This window comes from Hesperophylax consimilis, chromosome 27 (genome assembly GCF_061612785.1).
Source record: "Hesperophylax consimilis isolate HC1 chromosome 27, BYU_Hcon_1.0, whole genome shotgun sequence".
Taxonomy (NCBI): domain Eukaryota; kingdom Metazoa; phylum Arthropoda; class Insecta; order Trichoptera; family Limnephilidae; genus Hesperophylax; species Hesperophylax consimilis.
In genome coordinates, this window is record NC_142862.1 from 10,119,616 (window position 1) to 10,136,788 (window position 17,173).

General features: G+C 30.5%; 1 protein-coding gene across 1 annotated transcript in view; it reads left to right on the plus strand.

Annotated features, from left to right (window-relative positions):
• The first annotated feature begins 701 nt into the window (after positions 1 to 701).
• Positions 702 to 17,173, plus strand: part of scaf (inactive serine protease scarface) — a 73,286-nt gene continuing 56,814 nt past the window's right edge. The window contains exon 1 of the mRNA XM_089648153.1: positions 702 to 922. The gene's annotated coding sequence lies outside the window, so the exon portion shown is untranslated. The remainder of the gene's footprint in view (positions 923 to 17,173) is intronic.

The following is a 17,173-nucleotide window of genomic DNA, read 5'->3' on the forward strand; positions in this document are numbered from 1 at the left end:
CAATACACCATATAATTTAACAGATGCAAAGATTACAGATACTACTTGTATTAGTTTTCAGGATATTTAGCCGGGTCCGTAAGAACCCAGTGTAGTATTTGTGTAATACGAAATACAGAGGTAAGTTGTTTTTTATTTCTCATTTTTTATTATATTTTTAAAGACCCAAATAGATTCAAATACCTAAGGTGATCTGAAGATAATAAACGTAAATATGACAGATCCTAAGAGATGACAGACTCAATGAGGATAAATCAAAGGACGATAGGAATATAGCAGATACAAAGATAAAATACCCAAATGCGATAGATGGGTAACAGACAAAGTTATGAACCAGAAGATGATAGACACAAAAATGACGGATTCCAAAAATAACACACCTAAATACAAAATTCTACAATTTAGCACCCTAAACATAGTATACCCAAAAAAAACTCATTGGTTGCCACCATACGTCGAAGAAACAAATCTATACTCTTCGTAGGACCTGATATATTTTTTTAATAAATTGGAACGTACGAGAAAGCAAAAAATAAACATTCCGAATTTAAAATCGTGGAATTCAAAAATATTCGTAAAAAATCCGCAAGGAGAAGATGACACCCAAACTGTCAGCCAATCACCTCAAGGGCGCGCGCGGTCAATCCGCCATCGTCGCTATATAAAGCCGTGTCCGCAAACCTCGCTGCTCATTACGACCCGATACGCCGGCCGACGCGGATGCCAATAGCTCCGCTCGTGAATACTTAAACTATATACATTTATATATATATACAAAATAATTTTGATTTCATCAGACCGATTTAGTGTTTTGTGTATTTTATTATTGATCAATTTTTGGGATATTCGTGGACTTAACTTTCTCAGTGAAGTGTTGTGGAAAAGTGCTAAGTGGGATTTCTGCTAGGTGATTTTCAAAAAAGTGAGTTTACTTTTTATGGTTTTGGTACTTTTAAAATATTTTTTTAGCATCTGGAGAGAAAAACAATTGTTTCAGTGAATAAAATGTGATTTACGCCTTCGATTTCACAAACTTGCAAAATTTTTTTTGTTTGTTTTTAAATACTTTTCTTCATAATCGACTTGACGTTATCGCGGTGGGTTAGTGGTTAGAGCAGATAAGATACCATTTTCCCTGTGCTTTTTCTACTGTTATTATTTTTAATTTTGTTTCATTACATGGTGGCATATTGATTATTTTGAGATTAAACGCTTGACCGTTGTGGCACTAGAAAAAGTGCTTTCCACCAAGTAACCAATGTCAGTAATTATTTGGAAAATTTATCAACACCTTTATAATGATGTTTACACACGTAACGTGGTTCCAAAGTGCATCAAATTTATTAAAAAACTAACGTTCTTAAAAATAGTAATTATTTTTAGAAGTCAAAAAAATTAACTTGTAATTAATAATGTTGATATAAAATCTGATTTGAGATGATGTCACATCGTCCATTAGAAATTATGACTTTGGAATCAATTGTAGTTAAAAACAAAAACTGTCAAAAAATTGGTGATTTTCTTAATCTATGCGAAATATTATGTAATCGTAAGTAAGTGTGAAAAAATGATTAGTCTCGCAGTTTTTTTTAAGAATTCGATGTATGCCCAGTTAGTTAACATAATCGATAAACAATGTTGCAAGCATAATGCAAAGGAATCCTTCGAACAATGTTGATTCGCTTTGCGTCTTGTTAAAGAATCATTCTTTGTTAAAATAATTATCAATGGCAATATATTCATTAATCAATTTAAATACTTTGCGGATATAAATTAGATAAAAATTTAACATTCCGTAAGCTTTTCTACTTTTCATTTCTCAACTGAAAACACTGGTAAATGACGTTATCAAGACTACATATCATAACTACATTATTATTTATCCTAAATTTAGACATGCTAGAGATTTTTACTGTGACATAACTTGTCATCATTGTTAGGTAGGAACCTGTGACCAACGGCTCTAAAACAAATATTTTCCAAAATTTATGTTCCCAAAAAAAACTATATTTTTGAACACCACATCAAAAATTTAGTATTTAGAAAATTCTTTACAACTTCTGTGAAAATTAAAAAAATATTTACATTCTCAAATTTTATATTTGGTGATCGGAGTATTTCATTAAAATGTTGTTTGATAATAATTTAATAATACTGGAAAATCCACATTTTTTAACAATTCGTAATCTTCTATTCATATCCGAATGACAAAAAAGAAAACTACGACGCTTATTCTCCAAAATACTTAATAATTGTAAAGGTCGAATCGAATCTTAGTCATTTTTTACCTTTGCATATTTTTTGTTAGTTTTATTGAATATAATCATGTTTATATTTATACTTATGTCATGATTTTACCAGGTAGAACGTTTATCGAAATGATATTTTTTAAAATGAATAAACTGTGTTACATTTGAACAAGTTCACTAATCTTTCTTCCGATATTTTCATTTATTTTGTTCTTAGTTCTTTCTTTTAAATGGAATAATTATTATATATTCATGCAAATTCTTCAACTTGAATAGTTCATTGAAAACTTGAAAATCCCCGCTATAAAGATACCAAAAGCTTCCTACGTATCGTTAAACCTGCATAATATTGTGGTCTTTTGAATATTTTTCATATTTCAACAATGCAAGAGCTAAAGAGTCGCAGAGCATTTGTTTTAACAAAAGTTGTGTTGGCTGAAAAACCAATAGGAAAAAAGATCATCAGAGAAAAGTCGGGGATTATTAGAGCTTAGATTAATATATATTTCAGTACACGGACTAACTCGTAACAGTTTGCAAAACAAACTCTACAAAATACTCGTTGACTCATTGTCTTTCTCACTATCTACTGAATAATGTTCATATATTTTTACTTTAAACTCTATAAAATATCGTTCAAAAGCTTTTAAGGCATGTTTGTCTTGATCGATTGTCTTCTTGTTCATAGTAGTATCGACTTTTATCTTGCTTATCTATTTATTTTTATCTATAAAATAAATGTAGTTAACTTCTAGATTTGAAAAAATAGTGTTTTTTCTTTTCAATACCGTTTAGATCATATTTCTCACTTTATCAGTAAGAGAGACACAACGATTTATGTGAGACCATATGAAGTTTTCCCAAAAGCGAATAAATTGACTCTCCATGTAATAGCTGTTTGTTCGTAAAACCGAACAAATTAGCCTGAGGGGTTAGTAAAGGTTATGCCCTGTTTCATTTTTTCAAAATTTAAAAGATATGTATATTAACACCTTTTCTATTTTTCGGGGCTAATACATATTTTAAAGCTTCATAATATGACAACAGAAATGATTTTTGTATATATCTATACATATTTGACCTAGAAATTCCGCACGCAGAAATATTTTGCATCATTTATGACACAATAGTTCACCACCGTTGAAGATATTTTGGTGAAAAATAAACAAGTTTTCTACTTTAGAGTGAATATTTAAAAGCGTGTTTTGGATGTCTATTTGGGGTCGAGTCTAATGGTCTAAGTTTGAATTGATTTAATGAGATTATTTTTAAGTTGTTATTTTGTTGACAAAAATTCCATAAAAATGAACATCCGGGTCATGTTTTTATTAGCTATGGAATTTATTAACGTGTATTATATTCCAGTTTCCTAACAAAATTAAAAAAAAAAAACACACAACTGTTGGTCTGAATGTGTCTGTATTTACATTTCTATTGTGAGATATGATGATTTTTAAAAACATAAATTCATATCAAAAAGAGTTAAACGCCATCTAGTTTAGTTCAAATTTTCAAGTGTTTTAAAAGTGAAAAATTGCTGTTATTAAAATTGTTGTTTTAAAAACGAAATTTAGTAATTTCAACGATAAAATCATTTTTTATATAGCAAATTATTTTTTAAATTTATGTTTGTTCCCAACAGTCTGTAGCCAGTGAGACTTCGTTGAGAGTATGTTGTGAAGTTGAAGATAGTGGGAAGGGAAAGGAGATGAAGAAGAAGAAGGTGGGGAAGTATCTGAATCCTCAAATCTGGTCACCAAACACGGCTAAAGCCAATTCAAGCAACGTTTAAATTTTGAATGGTGGTCTTACACCAGGGTGTTACTTAGATTATCTTCCACTTCAAGTTAAATCAAGTTGAGAGGACTTTTACTGCTTAAACAATTATATTTAAAATAAAGATTTCTGAAATCAGAGAACATGTCACATCACGCCACTATTCATAAAATTTAAACCAATTGCTGCATCCTTATAACATCACAAAACTCAACAACATAATACTACCAACGTATTCCAATTTAAAAAAAATGATGTTAATAAAATTACTTAAAGTGGTGTTGGCTACTAAAAAGAAGATGTTGAGAAAACTAATTAGTAGATCACCAAAATGGTAGCATACTAAATACCATTTAGTTAGATTGAGAACCTTAGCAAAAACTTATACTTAATGTTGAGTTGAACAGACCAACAGACCTTGGGGGAAGATTCAAATAGAAGCCGATTAACAAAACAAAAACTTCAGCCAAAGCGACAAGATAAAAGAAAATGACTTATTGTGTTATGATATTTATCCACGGATTTTTTTAACCATTAAGTTAGTAACAACACTTTTTTGTGCATTTATGCATAACGTGTGGTTTTCATTATTTTTGTTATAACTTTGCAAATAAGTATATTTAAATATCAGCATAACAAAATAATATTTTTAAATGTAAAACTTTTTCCCATTTTACTCAGTTTTTGTGATTTGTTTTTTCCTTTTCTTATATATTTTATCGAGCAATATAAATATAATTAATTTTACATACTCGAGCGATTTTTGGCATACTATGGCAAGTTTTCCAAAACGTTTTGAGCGATCCTTTGTCATAATGTACCCAATTTATAGAACCTAAAATATGAGATAAATGGCGAAGTCTCGATTGATTCATTGACTTTAAACCGCAGTAAGATATGTGTCCATTTTCGATATTAATATTTGAGGAATTATATCACTTATATAATATGGTAAATGTTCAAAAATCTTTCGAGCGAAAACATGAATTTATTTCAATTGATAAACAAGCTTTACTCTACCGGTTTCGCCCTTCATGTAAATTATTCTCTTAACATTGTTGGTCAATGTGGCGTCAAGTCTAATTTTCCAAAATTTAGCGGATATTTCAAAGCTTCATAACTTACTATGGCAATTTTCAGCAATTATTAACCGACGTCAAATCCCAAATAGACATAAAAACCTGTGAAAATTTCATGATGCCAGAGAGTACGAATGTTTATGCTGTTTTAGACAATCAGATATTACACGGAGAAAACTTATTAAAACCTGGTCATATTATTCGTTTACCTGTTAAAAACGGGACTGAACGAATGAACTAACTGAGTTCCTAACAAAGAATCACTTAAAAACTAATGTTTCATGAAGACGGCGGAACACGTGATTATAAAAGTGGAGATATTGATATACTGACATTGTCGAATTTCGTGATGATATTTAATAGGAAATGAAACACGTGTTCTCGATATATTCTGAATTACTAATATTTTATCAGGAAATTGGCAAGCTATCACTTTTTGACAGAAAAAATTTTCTCCGTGCTAACCTCCATCTCCATAGATTTTCTGGAAAAAGGTGCACATTTAAGAATCCTGAGCACACCTTTCAAAAGATGTTGCTACTCTATTATTTGTATTTGTCTATACAAATGAGCAAATTTATTTATTATACATAATTAAGATTGTAGAAAAATATTTCGTTTATTTTTTTTTACTAATCAGTCATTTGTAGTTAGTTTGGTTGGCTGTTTATATTTGACGCCTACCTGGAACTCGAACCGAGATTAACAATTATTATATATACCTAATATTTGCGATGATTCGAGCGCAACACCTCCATACTTGTATTACGAGACACGTCTTACGCAATCATCACCATGTTCATATGAGATAATACGGTAAGGTGATCATATCCATACCTCCATACACTGAACAAATAATTCCTAGAAGTGAGAGCTCCACCGGTTTTTAAGAAAATAAATCAGATAAAACCTGCTAGCAGACCAGTGAAATTAATTATCTCTTCAAAAAAGAGCTCCGATATTGAATTTTTTGGCAAGTTTCATCAAAACGAAGGAAAAATTATACAGATTAACTCTGGCACATAGACAAGCCCATAACACACATCTATCAGTTTACTTCTTCAGTGGTTCCATAGCACAATCAGTCAAGTGGATTTCTTGCGGATTGGCGTACCACAGGTATGCTAGGTCGACCCACTGATATTGGCATTATTACGGTGAGATATGCATAAGTTGAAATATTGAAATAATCGATTGATTATTTCGAAAGCTTTGGTTTATATAGCAAAGATGAAATATTTATACTAGTATGTAGGTTGCGAATAACGTGAACATATTTTAATTCATCCTACTACCATCATGATAAGCGCAAAATATTGCTGAACCATAATGATGGTCATTTATGGACTAGCTGGACTGGGGATTGAACCCGCGACTCCACAATCGGAACACCTCAACTAACTTTATCTAATATCTTCAATTAATTGGTGTGTAGGAATTTGGGATTTCTTTTTAATTATGAATAATATTGTTGGGGTTTCGTTTCGACCGCCCGTTGAAGTAATTTAACTCCAATAATTTGTCAAGTCCGCTTAAATACTATTGAGCTTACAGTCTCCTTAGTAAGCGTTCAAAAAGAAGAAGAAGTTGGTTTTAAAGGGAGATGTGTTAATACGAATTTTAGAGGGAACGCGCTAATATTAAAAAAAAACGATAGTAATTAAACGAATTGCGAAAATATTTTATAAAAAGACGACTCGTTTAAAATAGAGAAAAAATCTCTTTACAAATGCTTAAGTTGCATCAAAAGAAACACTGTAAATTTTTTACATATATAACATGTTAAATAACAGAAAAAAATGTGTATTTAATAATTTTCGGGGCATTCTTTGCTATTTTTTTTTCTGTTGAGGGAATTTCATAAAATTACCGTTTCGGCTCTACAAATGCATAGATATTGTCTTCAAAAAATATATGCTTTTTAGCAATATAAATCGGTAGAAATTAGGAATACAGAGGCTTCAAGCTCACCGAATTTTTAAAAACTTGCAGTTATGTGAAAAAAAAGTGGAATAATTCATAAAAAATATTAGAAATTATGAAAAATAATGTAGCAGACCTTACATCCTTTTTAAATGATTAATTCAAACTTTTTACTCGCTGATACCCAATGATAAAATGAAATCAATGGTTGGTTTTCAGCGTGTTATCTACAAAAATATTGTGTCATTAGAAAGAAAAAAATAATTCTATGAATGTAAATCACTTTTGAAACCCGAGTTTCATAACTTTTAACTTAAGTTCGTAAAATCCCCCCGTTTTTATCTTCTTCGATTTCAAGGTCAATACGCAAATTTACACATAATAAGTATTTATTAATCGTTCAGCGTTCCGAAACGCTATATTTAAATCTTGTTATCTGAAAAGGCTATAAGCATCAATCAGCCAATAGAAGACATTTGATATGAATAGACGGTCGAACATCCTGTTTCGAGTTTTTCAAACATTCAAAACATAAACATGGAGCTATTCGCATGACCCACAGGCCAAATTCGTGAGTTCACCATTCCAGATACCAGGGTTTTTTTGAGGATGCACGGAAAAACAACAAAAAAATGTCGGTTAAAATTTGAAAGTTTTTATTGCTGGCAGCTACGTTTAATAAATAATTAATTAGCAGTAAGATCAACTAACACTAAACAATTTTTATTTTTTTATTATTGAATTTTTTTTATACATATATGGTTACATAAAATATTGAAAAATGTATAAAAAATATTGAAATAAATGTACATAATTAAAAAAAAATCCCACGAAGGCGAAGCCTGAGTGTGGGTATTAAAAGTATTTTTATCTTATTTCTATGGTTTAAGTGGAGATACAATATTAAATATAAATTTAAGTTATTCCAAAAGAGTTACTGTAGAGATGCAATACAAGAAACTAAATCATGTAATATGTAAAAGTTTTAAAATAACACAAAAAATAAGGTAAATACTAGTTTTTGAAGACATCTTAAAAAGTGAATTAGCAGACAAAGCATTACAAACAATAAAATATATCCGCTGTTTTGTATGTGTGTGAAATAATAAAAAAAATAATGTATACATGGATATAAATGTTACAGATAGCTTTGCTAAAACTTATAAGAAAAATTCAATACTCATATCTCCAAGAAGTGGTAACCCGTACACAATAACGGAGTTGATAAAATAATTACGGAGCTAAACCATTGTATAATTTTCATATAATTTTTTTGGTTGTCAAGAACAGCTTGTTCCACAAGTCTAAATCTTTCAACGACGATAAATATGCAAATGCCAAAAAGCCTCGTGTCATCTAAAAAGTTCTGGTATTTTAATTCTGTTAAACCCTGTTAATCTCAGGTTAGAAATAATTAAAATTTACCTAATTTGGGATCTACGTATTAGTTGTAAGTTACTTGTTCTTAATTTTAACGTCTTAAATGAAGGACGTACGTTTTGAAAAGATTATAAGATCCTTTTCATTTAAATTCTTGATTTTTTAACCTTTGTTTTAAAATTTTATTTTCGTTAGAACAGTGGCGCTAAATTTACTGTTATTTTTTTTTAAATCTAGTAGAACTGAATAATTAAAAAGATTTTCTTCCTAGCGGATTCAACATACTTTGTTGTTGACTCTCATACAAATCTTTCTTCACACCTTTGGTTTTAGCTTAGTGATGATGAATATAATGTAGCCCTCTGTGTAAGAGTCACGTAGCCAAATACTTTATTATTAGTATTTGATCTGTCTAGTTAACATCTCGCAATTTTTTCAGCAATTCAACAATATATTATATTGTATTATTCAACTGAAATCAATTCACCTTTCGCCAAATGCGAGGCGGCCTGACCTCTGCCACAATCCCGGGAGGATCGTGAGTTCACAAGTCAAACCAAATAAAAAAGAAAACAATTTGATGAAGCGAATATAACACACGGATTTTGCTCGATTACGTTACGAAGCCTGTCAAACTTTATTTCATTTCATTTTTTAAATTAATCGTAATAAATTGATGGTCATTTATGATTATTTATTATTTTTTGGAGTAACTCATAAGAACCGAGAATGTATATTTTTTCGCTTTTGTTTATATTTTCTGTAAAATATAAAACAGGGGAGGTATCGAAACGGATCCTTTTGGAACACCTTTGAAAAATTATTTAATTAACTTTTCCTTTACGCCAAACCTTCAAAATATTAACAGAGCATTGTATACAAAATACTATAACACGCTCAATGTGAATGCAGAAAGGGGTAGTGGAATGTTTCGTCTGTTTGACAAGTGTTTCAATTGTAGGTGCTCCAAAGAATCAAAAATGTTTAGCTCTCCAGCATCTGTATTCAGTACATTTTTTTTTTGATATTTACATAATAAGAATATTTTGATTCTCCTGTAACCTAAGTATTTTCAAAATCAGTGTTTACTTCTGCTCAACCTAAGAAAACTTTCCATCCAGCATCCCCAGATATGAAAGACACACAGTTAGCGCCAGACATAATAACACGACTATGGTGTTGAAACTAAGGGTAAATAACTAGCACGTTTTATTGTCTACCGAAGCAATCAAACCAATACTTTGGTGTTCCTTTAGATTTTGAAAAGTAGAATTTCAAACTATTTTGACAGTTTGAGAGTGTTAAAAGTTTGATATTCCGTGTAATTTTTAAGATGGGCGCGCGCTATTGGATTACATAACCACTGAGAACACTGTTTATCAGAATTATATTTGAATTTTATTATTTCTTTAACAGGATGACCAATTTAAGATGCTGTGGTATTTCGCGGTACCCAATCAGCAGTGCTGGATTTTCAGTCCAATTCAACTATTTCGCACTGGGTGTCATAAATATCAATGTATCTTAATAATATATGTGTAATATCACTTGTTTCTACCTACTACTAGTTTAATTAAGTATTTTCGTTTACAAATTGGACGAAATTTGTTGTAGGATATAATTCGACCCACACGAACGCTGGTTACACGTTTTGTTCATATAATGACCATTTTGACAATCTCTTATTATTATATTATGGATAGTGTTAGGTCCGTTAGGCAATGATGAAATTGAATAATGAATACAATTTATGATAAAACCACTAGCATATTTTTTATTTGCTTGCTTCATTTTTAAAAATTACCAAAAACAGTCCGTTTTTTTTCAAATAATTACACGGTCAAGTGAATAAAAAAGCAGTCCGTGTAATAGAAGTTTAGAAATGTATGAAAGCGGTTTTAAATAAGGAGCGTGTCTTAGGACGTGATCCAACCGCTTTATCAAAAAAAACTTTTAAGGTAACACATAATATGATAAGCCTAACAATTGTTACACATTTTTGGCAAATAGCAAGACATCTTTTGTGTTAATATCGATATAATTATCGACAAAAATATCTACTTCAGCCATTGATGGATTAGTCAATGACTTCAGCACACTGCATCTTATTTTAGTCGACGCATTTGGGTGAGAGGGCTAAACCAGGCGATATTATCGACAAAAATGTCTACTTCAGCACACTCTATTTTATTAAAAAATAGTCAACATATTTGGGTCAGAAGGTTAAAAAAGATAATATCATTTTTAAATGTATTCAGGTAAAACATGCTATGGCGTCTTAAACAATGGAAATTAGGAACATTTATTTCAAAATTGATAGACATAATGTAGTACTAAGATGACTGTGAATTTTTTTATTTAAACATTATATTAGATCAATCAATTGTCTTCTAATTTTAAGCGTATTAATCTTAAAATATGCAAGATGTATGTCATCTGATCTAAGATGGTCATGTAGACCACATTTGAAAGATCCCTCCTTGGATTCTTACGATGTTTTCATATGTGCAGTAGTATGGATTCCAAATATCTTCCATGCTAAAATAGATTCAGTTTCATCATTTTTTACCATTACCTAACCCAACCCTGCTAATAATATGACACTGTTGACCGAAAGTACTTTGAAATACAATCAACAATACACAATATAGATACCCGAGGTGTTGCTATCGATGTTAATGTTGTTACATAGCTATCGATCTCATCACAATCGATACTTAGTTATTGCACGCGGATTGTAACCTTTACAAGTGAAGTTTTATTTATTTATCGATCAATGAACAAAGACTGGTATGACGGAAAGCTTTGCGCCAGATTTCATCACAGGCGTTTTTTTTCTGTAACCCATAAGTGATACAAAGAATGTGTGATGCAAATTTCATGATTGGTTAAGATTTTTTAACCCTATGAGAGGCATATGAATTCAAAAATTTTAGTCGGCATCACAAAATTGCGAATTTTTTTTTATTCGATTTAACTCATTTTTCGATTTAAATCTTGTTTTCGGAACAACTATTATCTTAGTCAAGACTAAAAGGAGTTTTTCGTATTTTTAAATTAATCTTTTTGAATTTAAATTTTGCTTTCGCGTATGAATTATTGCAAATTTGGAAACGGAAATTAACCCACTTCCCGTCGTCCGATCGAGCTCAAACTTGGCAGATAGACTTTTTGTCGATGACAATGCATTCTATTAACTTTATGGCAATCACGTACACAAACGTGGACATACAGGCATTTCTCTGAAATCAGTTAATATACGAAATAAATGTCGGTCCTACCCGATCGGCATTTAGCTAAGTTGGTAGAGTTGTCAACTCTAGTTCCTGTATAGGAAGGTTCAATACTCAGTCAAACCAAAAAGACATTTTAAAATAGATGTATTATTTTTTTTAAACTTTATTATTATTCAGGAGGAAACACAAATACAGACATTAACAAGACAATATAAAATATTAGCCGAAGAATTCTTCTGTATCATAACTATTTCTTACAGAAATTTTAACCTAAATTTCAAACCCATCTTTTTAACCTAAAAACTACCTTAAAACATTAGAATTTATAAAAAAGATTTTTTTTTATTTTTACTTCTAAAATCATCTAGAATCATTCTCCGAAGTTATCGCAAGTTTACCCCCCGGACACCCTTATACACTGTTAATTTTTTTAATAACACCGCTTTTATATTGCTTACCAGTACCTAGGTTCTAGGTAGTAATGTTCCAGGTAGCAATGTTCCCTGTCAAAATGTTCCCAGTAATAATGTTCCTATCCTCACTTTTAGATTAATTAATTTATTGCTGTGTTATCTATGTGAGTTCTTTCCACCGTGTGACTATTATCTAGGAACATTTTGACCGAGGTTATTTTAGTAGGGAACATTTCAATTGGGAAATTTTTGACAGGGAACATTTTTACAGGGAACACTTTAACTAGGAAAATTTTGACAGGGAACATTTTGACAGGGAACATTTTGACTGGGAACATTTTGACAGGGAACATTTTGACAAGGAACATTTTAACTGGGAACATTTTGAAATAGAATATTTTTACACGGAACATTTACGTAATAAACAATGTCATTTCAATTGAATTTATTATATTTATTCGTTAGGTTATCCATATTTTAATACTTCGTGCCACATTGACTAATCATCCATTGTCTAGTCGCATTTGTATTTTTATTTTGAAAGCCATCATTACAACATCATTTGATAATTAGCCAAGTCTCCTACGAAAGGTTTATACATTCATTAAAAAGACATCCATTTTACAACTATGTACAAACTAGCTACTTAAAAGCAATAAAAAATTTCAAATGATGTTGTCGTATGTATTACGGCCCACGTAAAAATATCACACAACAGATTATTTAATAATGATAATTTATTGCTTCGACTTAACGTAATAAACATAATCGAAATTATAATTACCAAATTTTGTGCCGTGCGTTATTCAATATAAATTTTAATTGATACGTTGTATCGTTAATTGATAAAAAAAAATTACTTGGAAAAAAAAAACTGTTTTTAATTTGGCGACCCCGTTATTAAAGGTTAAGGTTTTTTTTTGTAAGAGTTAACAGCATAAATTATTTGTCAGTGGATTTTTTTCAAGTGGTTTTGTTTGTGTAACATCATAGCACCTTTCGACAGTCGTGAAGCTGTTTTGTTAAATGTTAGACCGTAAATAAATATCAAACGGTGAGACAAGTCTAGGTATTTTTCTTCAAATGTCCACGGGGGTCCACTATCGACCTGTGAAATCAATTGATTGAGAATTGCAGGTAGAATTTATTATGAAATCAATTCATTGATGCCTTAAACTATGTTTCATTATTATAATCGTACACTGAGAAAAATTTGTATCGCTGATTTATTAAATTCCTGTTTAAAACTAGTACTTTCCGAATATATCGGAACACTTGTTCATGCATGTGTGTTTGCCCTGTTAATATATAATGGCGAAATGCGAAAATATATTGTTTTTTATGAACACGTGTTCCGACGTCGCTTTAATACATGAAACCAATCAATTCATTCGATAAGGGCCGGCAGTCCCGTTTTTAACAATATTTTATATCAGAAAGTTTTCTCGTAAATATTCGTAGTTACTACTCGGTTTCGCTCGAGTTTCAACACTCTCGGTGATTTCCGCTGTCAGGATGCTTATCTTTTGATCCAATAGTTTCCGGTTCAAAATTCAGATTGGGCAAAATAATTTAATTGTATATTCGCAGCACTAGTTGTAGATACTCGCTGCCTGAAGTTTTGCATGAAATGGCTTAAGCCATGTTTAGTGACTGGATCTGAATCGCCCGGTACTGCTTATCAGTTCTCATCCCCATCTACTTCCATTCCCTTCAGTCTTACAACTCACAACATACTCACTCGCTCTGGGAAGTTGCGACTATTGTATATTCATTATTCTTGCACAGTATCGTTTATTTGGCAGATTATCTATTTTCATGTTACTTATTTATATTTCATGTTCAACTTTTCTTATTTTAATAAAGGGCGTTTAAATAAAATCAATGAGTAATCACCAAAGCAAACATTAAAAAACAAGAAAAAAACATCAAACCTTTATTTATTATACCTAATTCTACAATAATATTTCAATGATTTAAAACGGTGAACATTTTTCAACACTGATTTCATTATTTTATATCCTATTGTACTGCCCTTTCAGAAACATTCCCTTCAAATTGAAATAAAACGTTTTATAGATAAATTGTTTTTATTTTTTATCGTAAATAGTTATACCGATACAAAGTTAATCAAATGACGGAAGTTAGCACATCAATACTTACCTCCTCGTAATAAGCGTGATGAGATAAAAATAAAAAAAACTTATTACGCAATTTTACGTTAGTCATCGCTTAACAATTTCTATTAAATTATCAGATACTCAGATTGTTTCTTGTTATTTTGTGAATCTTTTGATTAAAAATTAAGGTCATCAAGTCACAGGTACTTTGTGATAATTAACAAACTTACCTGGAAATTTTTGACCTATCGTTGAAGGTAAGTTGTGTGGTGAATTTCATACATACATACATGTTTCTGTTAATTGCTAATATTAACGTATTGAAAAGGTTTTACTATTTTGACATTGATTTTTTTATTGATTCGTTCGCCTTGTGGCCAAGTGGATGCGTACTCAGCAACTACTGGTACCTTCTGGTTTATTCTTGGAATTGAACCCAAGAGATCAAACCTTGCAGCAAGTGGGTGTTAACTGCTCAACCAAGAGTGTGATCATTAGTATATTCATGAAAAATTAAATGTTTCTTGAAATTTTCAAGTATGGCCTATAGCTTTTTCTTTGCTTGAGGTGTTCCAACCACCGTCAATTTTAAAATTTGAACAGTCCTCGGCCCGTTTAAAATTTTGATATATTTTAATTTTCAAAGGCACAATTGAAAAAACTTGAAACTTATTAGAATGTTTACTCAACTTACCAGATCCAAATTGAACTTTTTCGAACTCAACTATGAAATATCCTTTAAATTTAAATAATTAGACAAGACAGAAATTTTATTTCTATTTCAATGTTTTAAATTTGTTTGAAACTCGAATGAGTAGTAATTACTAGTTAATTTTATCTGACAGGGGCATTGAACACGGAGAAAAATTAGTAATGCTACTTTATCAAAAATCTCCTCAAATTATTGGTAATCCGATTGAAAACTAGATTGCAGACCTTAACCGAAAGAATTAATAGTTTTCTTGATAAACTTTTAGTAAAATACGAATATATTGTCACAATGCCGGAACACGTGTTCATGAAAATATTATTATTATTATCACATTTCGTCATTACATATTTTTATCAGTACTTATATTAGGAATTTACTGAAAGTTTATCAGGATTCTTGCCTGCAATTCCGTTTCTTTAAATAAATAAAGATTTTTAAATACATTAACTACACTCATTCTTCTCAGTGTATCTTGTAGATTTATTGGATATAAGTCTATTCACGGTGACATTTTTAAATAATAAAATTACTGTTTTTACTTCTCAGACCAATCTATCACTTTCCATTGTACTTTGTCTAGACAAAGACGAAATCACATCTAACATCTGCGTTAAAATGCTTATTTTCCGTAAAAACTCTAAAAAAACTATAAATTTCAATCGGCGACATTAGCATACAAATTACCTAAGCGGTCACCGCATACAGCCAACGAGTAACAAGACACGTGAAAAGTCAGTAGCTGGATGGGTGACCTTGGTATTAATTATAATGATATTGTTCTTGGTTCTTCCGTCTAAAAACGATTGCGCAGAATGTATCTATCTTTATAAACCTGTCATCCTCACATTCAACACTGAAGAGAATTCTGATAAACCGATAGATGTGGATTGTGGGTTGTGTCCGTTTGCCAAAAGTAGGTTAAAATCTTCCTTACTTAAACCTTTTAAAATATCGAAATTATTTAAATAGCAGCATATTTTCTCTAAGTAGAATTTTTGCCTGAACAGACCATGAAATAATTACAATAGCGTATTATCCAAGGTGGATATTTTCAATTGCGAATTTAACAAATACAAGAGGTCCACAAAAGAATATTTCTCTGATGGTTTGTGAATAATGTTATGTCTCTATTGTTTATTTTTCTCCATGACTATAAATGTATTGATAAATGATTGATTTGTAATTTTTCGTTTTATATAATCTTTTTTTTGTATAAATTTTTGAATTCATATTCCTTTCTTACAAATTTAATTTACTTATTCCTTATTATGTTGTCTTAGTAGAGGTAAAGTCACAAGGAGGAAATCCATAATTGGTTTATTTTGGCTATATAATACTTATGTACAAACTGAAAAAAATGTAAGCTGTCGATTTCACGAAAATTAAACAATAAATTAATAATAATTTCATTTGACTGTCTTGATTCGAGTTAAAAGCTGTTATGTAAATTGGCGCCAACAGTTTTATTTTCTGTCGAATTGGTATAGATCACACTTCTACGTTTTTTTTCTATTCAGTGTTTACATAGCAATGAATTTGGGAGTTATTTTATTATGACAACATTTTTTATTTGTCTTTTTTTACGACAAATAAACTAGGTAATATATTATGGGTAATGCGCAACTCTTTTGTACAATTTATGTGAATCGGTTTTATGGATTTTTTTATAAGGTGACATTTATTTCGCCATCTGCCCAATAAGGGCCGAAAGTATGATTAAAAATAATTAAAGGAAGATGGTTATTTATCTGTTTAGTTGAAAACTATTTGTTATTTAATTTTTTTGCTAGCCTTTACTGAGTTGCTATTGAAATACTAAAAAAAAGGTTTGCAAAATTTCATTATGATACAATCGAAATTCTGCTTCAAAGTTAAAATACTTTTAAGCCCTTTACTTAATTTAGTATTCTCAGGAGCGAATTACTTTTTAATGGAATAATGAATTAAATAAATTAATTGCCTTTTGTAGACCGTATTCTTGAATACTTGATGTAATTCCTATCGTGGCACTGATAACTTGCATACACTGAATGTGTAAACTGATAGAAGTGTATTGAGACCGTGTCTGTGTACCCTAAATAAGCTAATATTTCCTTGCTTCTGGTGAAATTGATAAAAAAATTTCAAGTGTCAAAATTGCTTCTAGAGCTTGTAATCATTTTTTACCTGTCTTGCGTTCAGGAGTCGAGAGGCCTTGTATGTAAATTGCCATTATCACTTTTATTTTAATTTAAATCGGCGTAGATAACAGTTCTAGGAATTTTCTGTTCGATGCTCTTGGCATT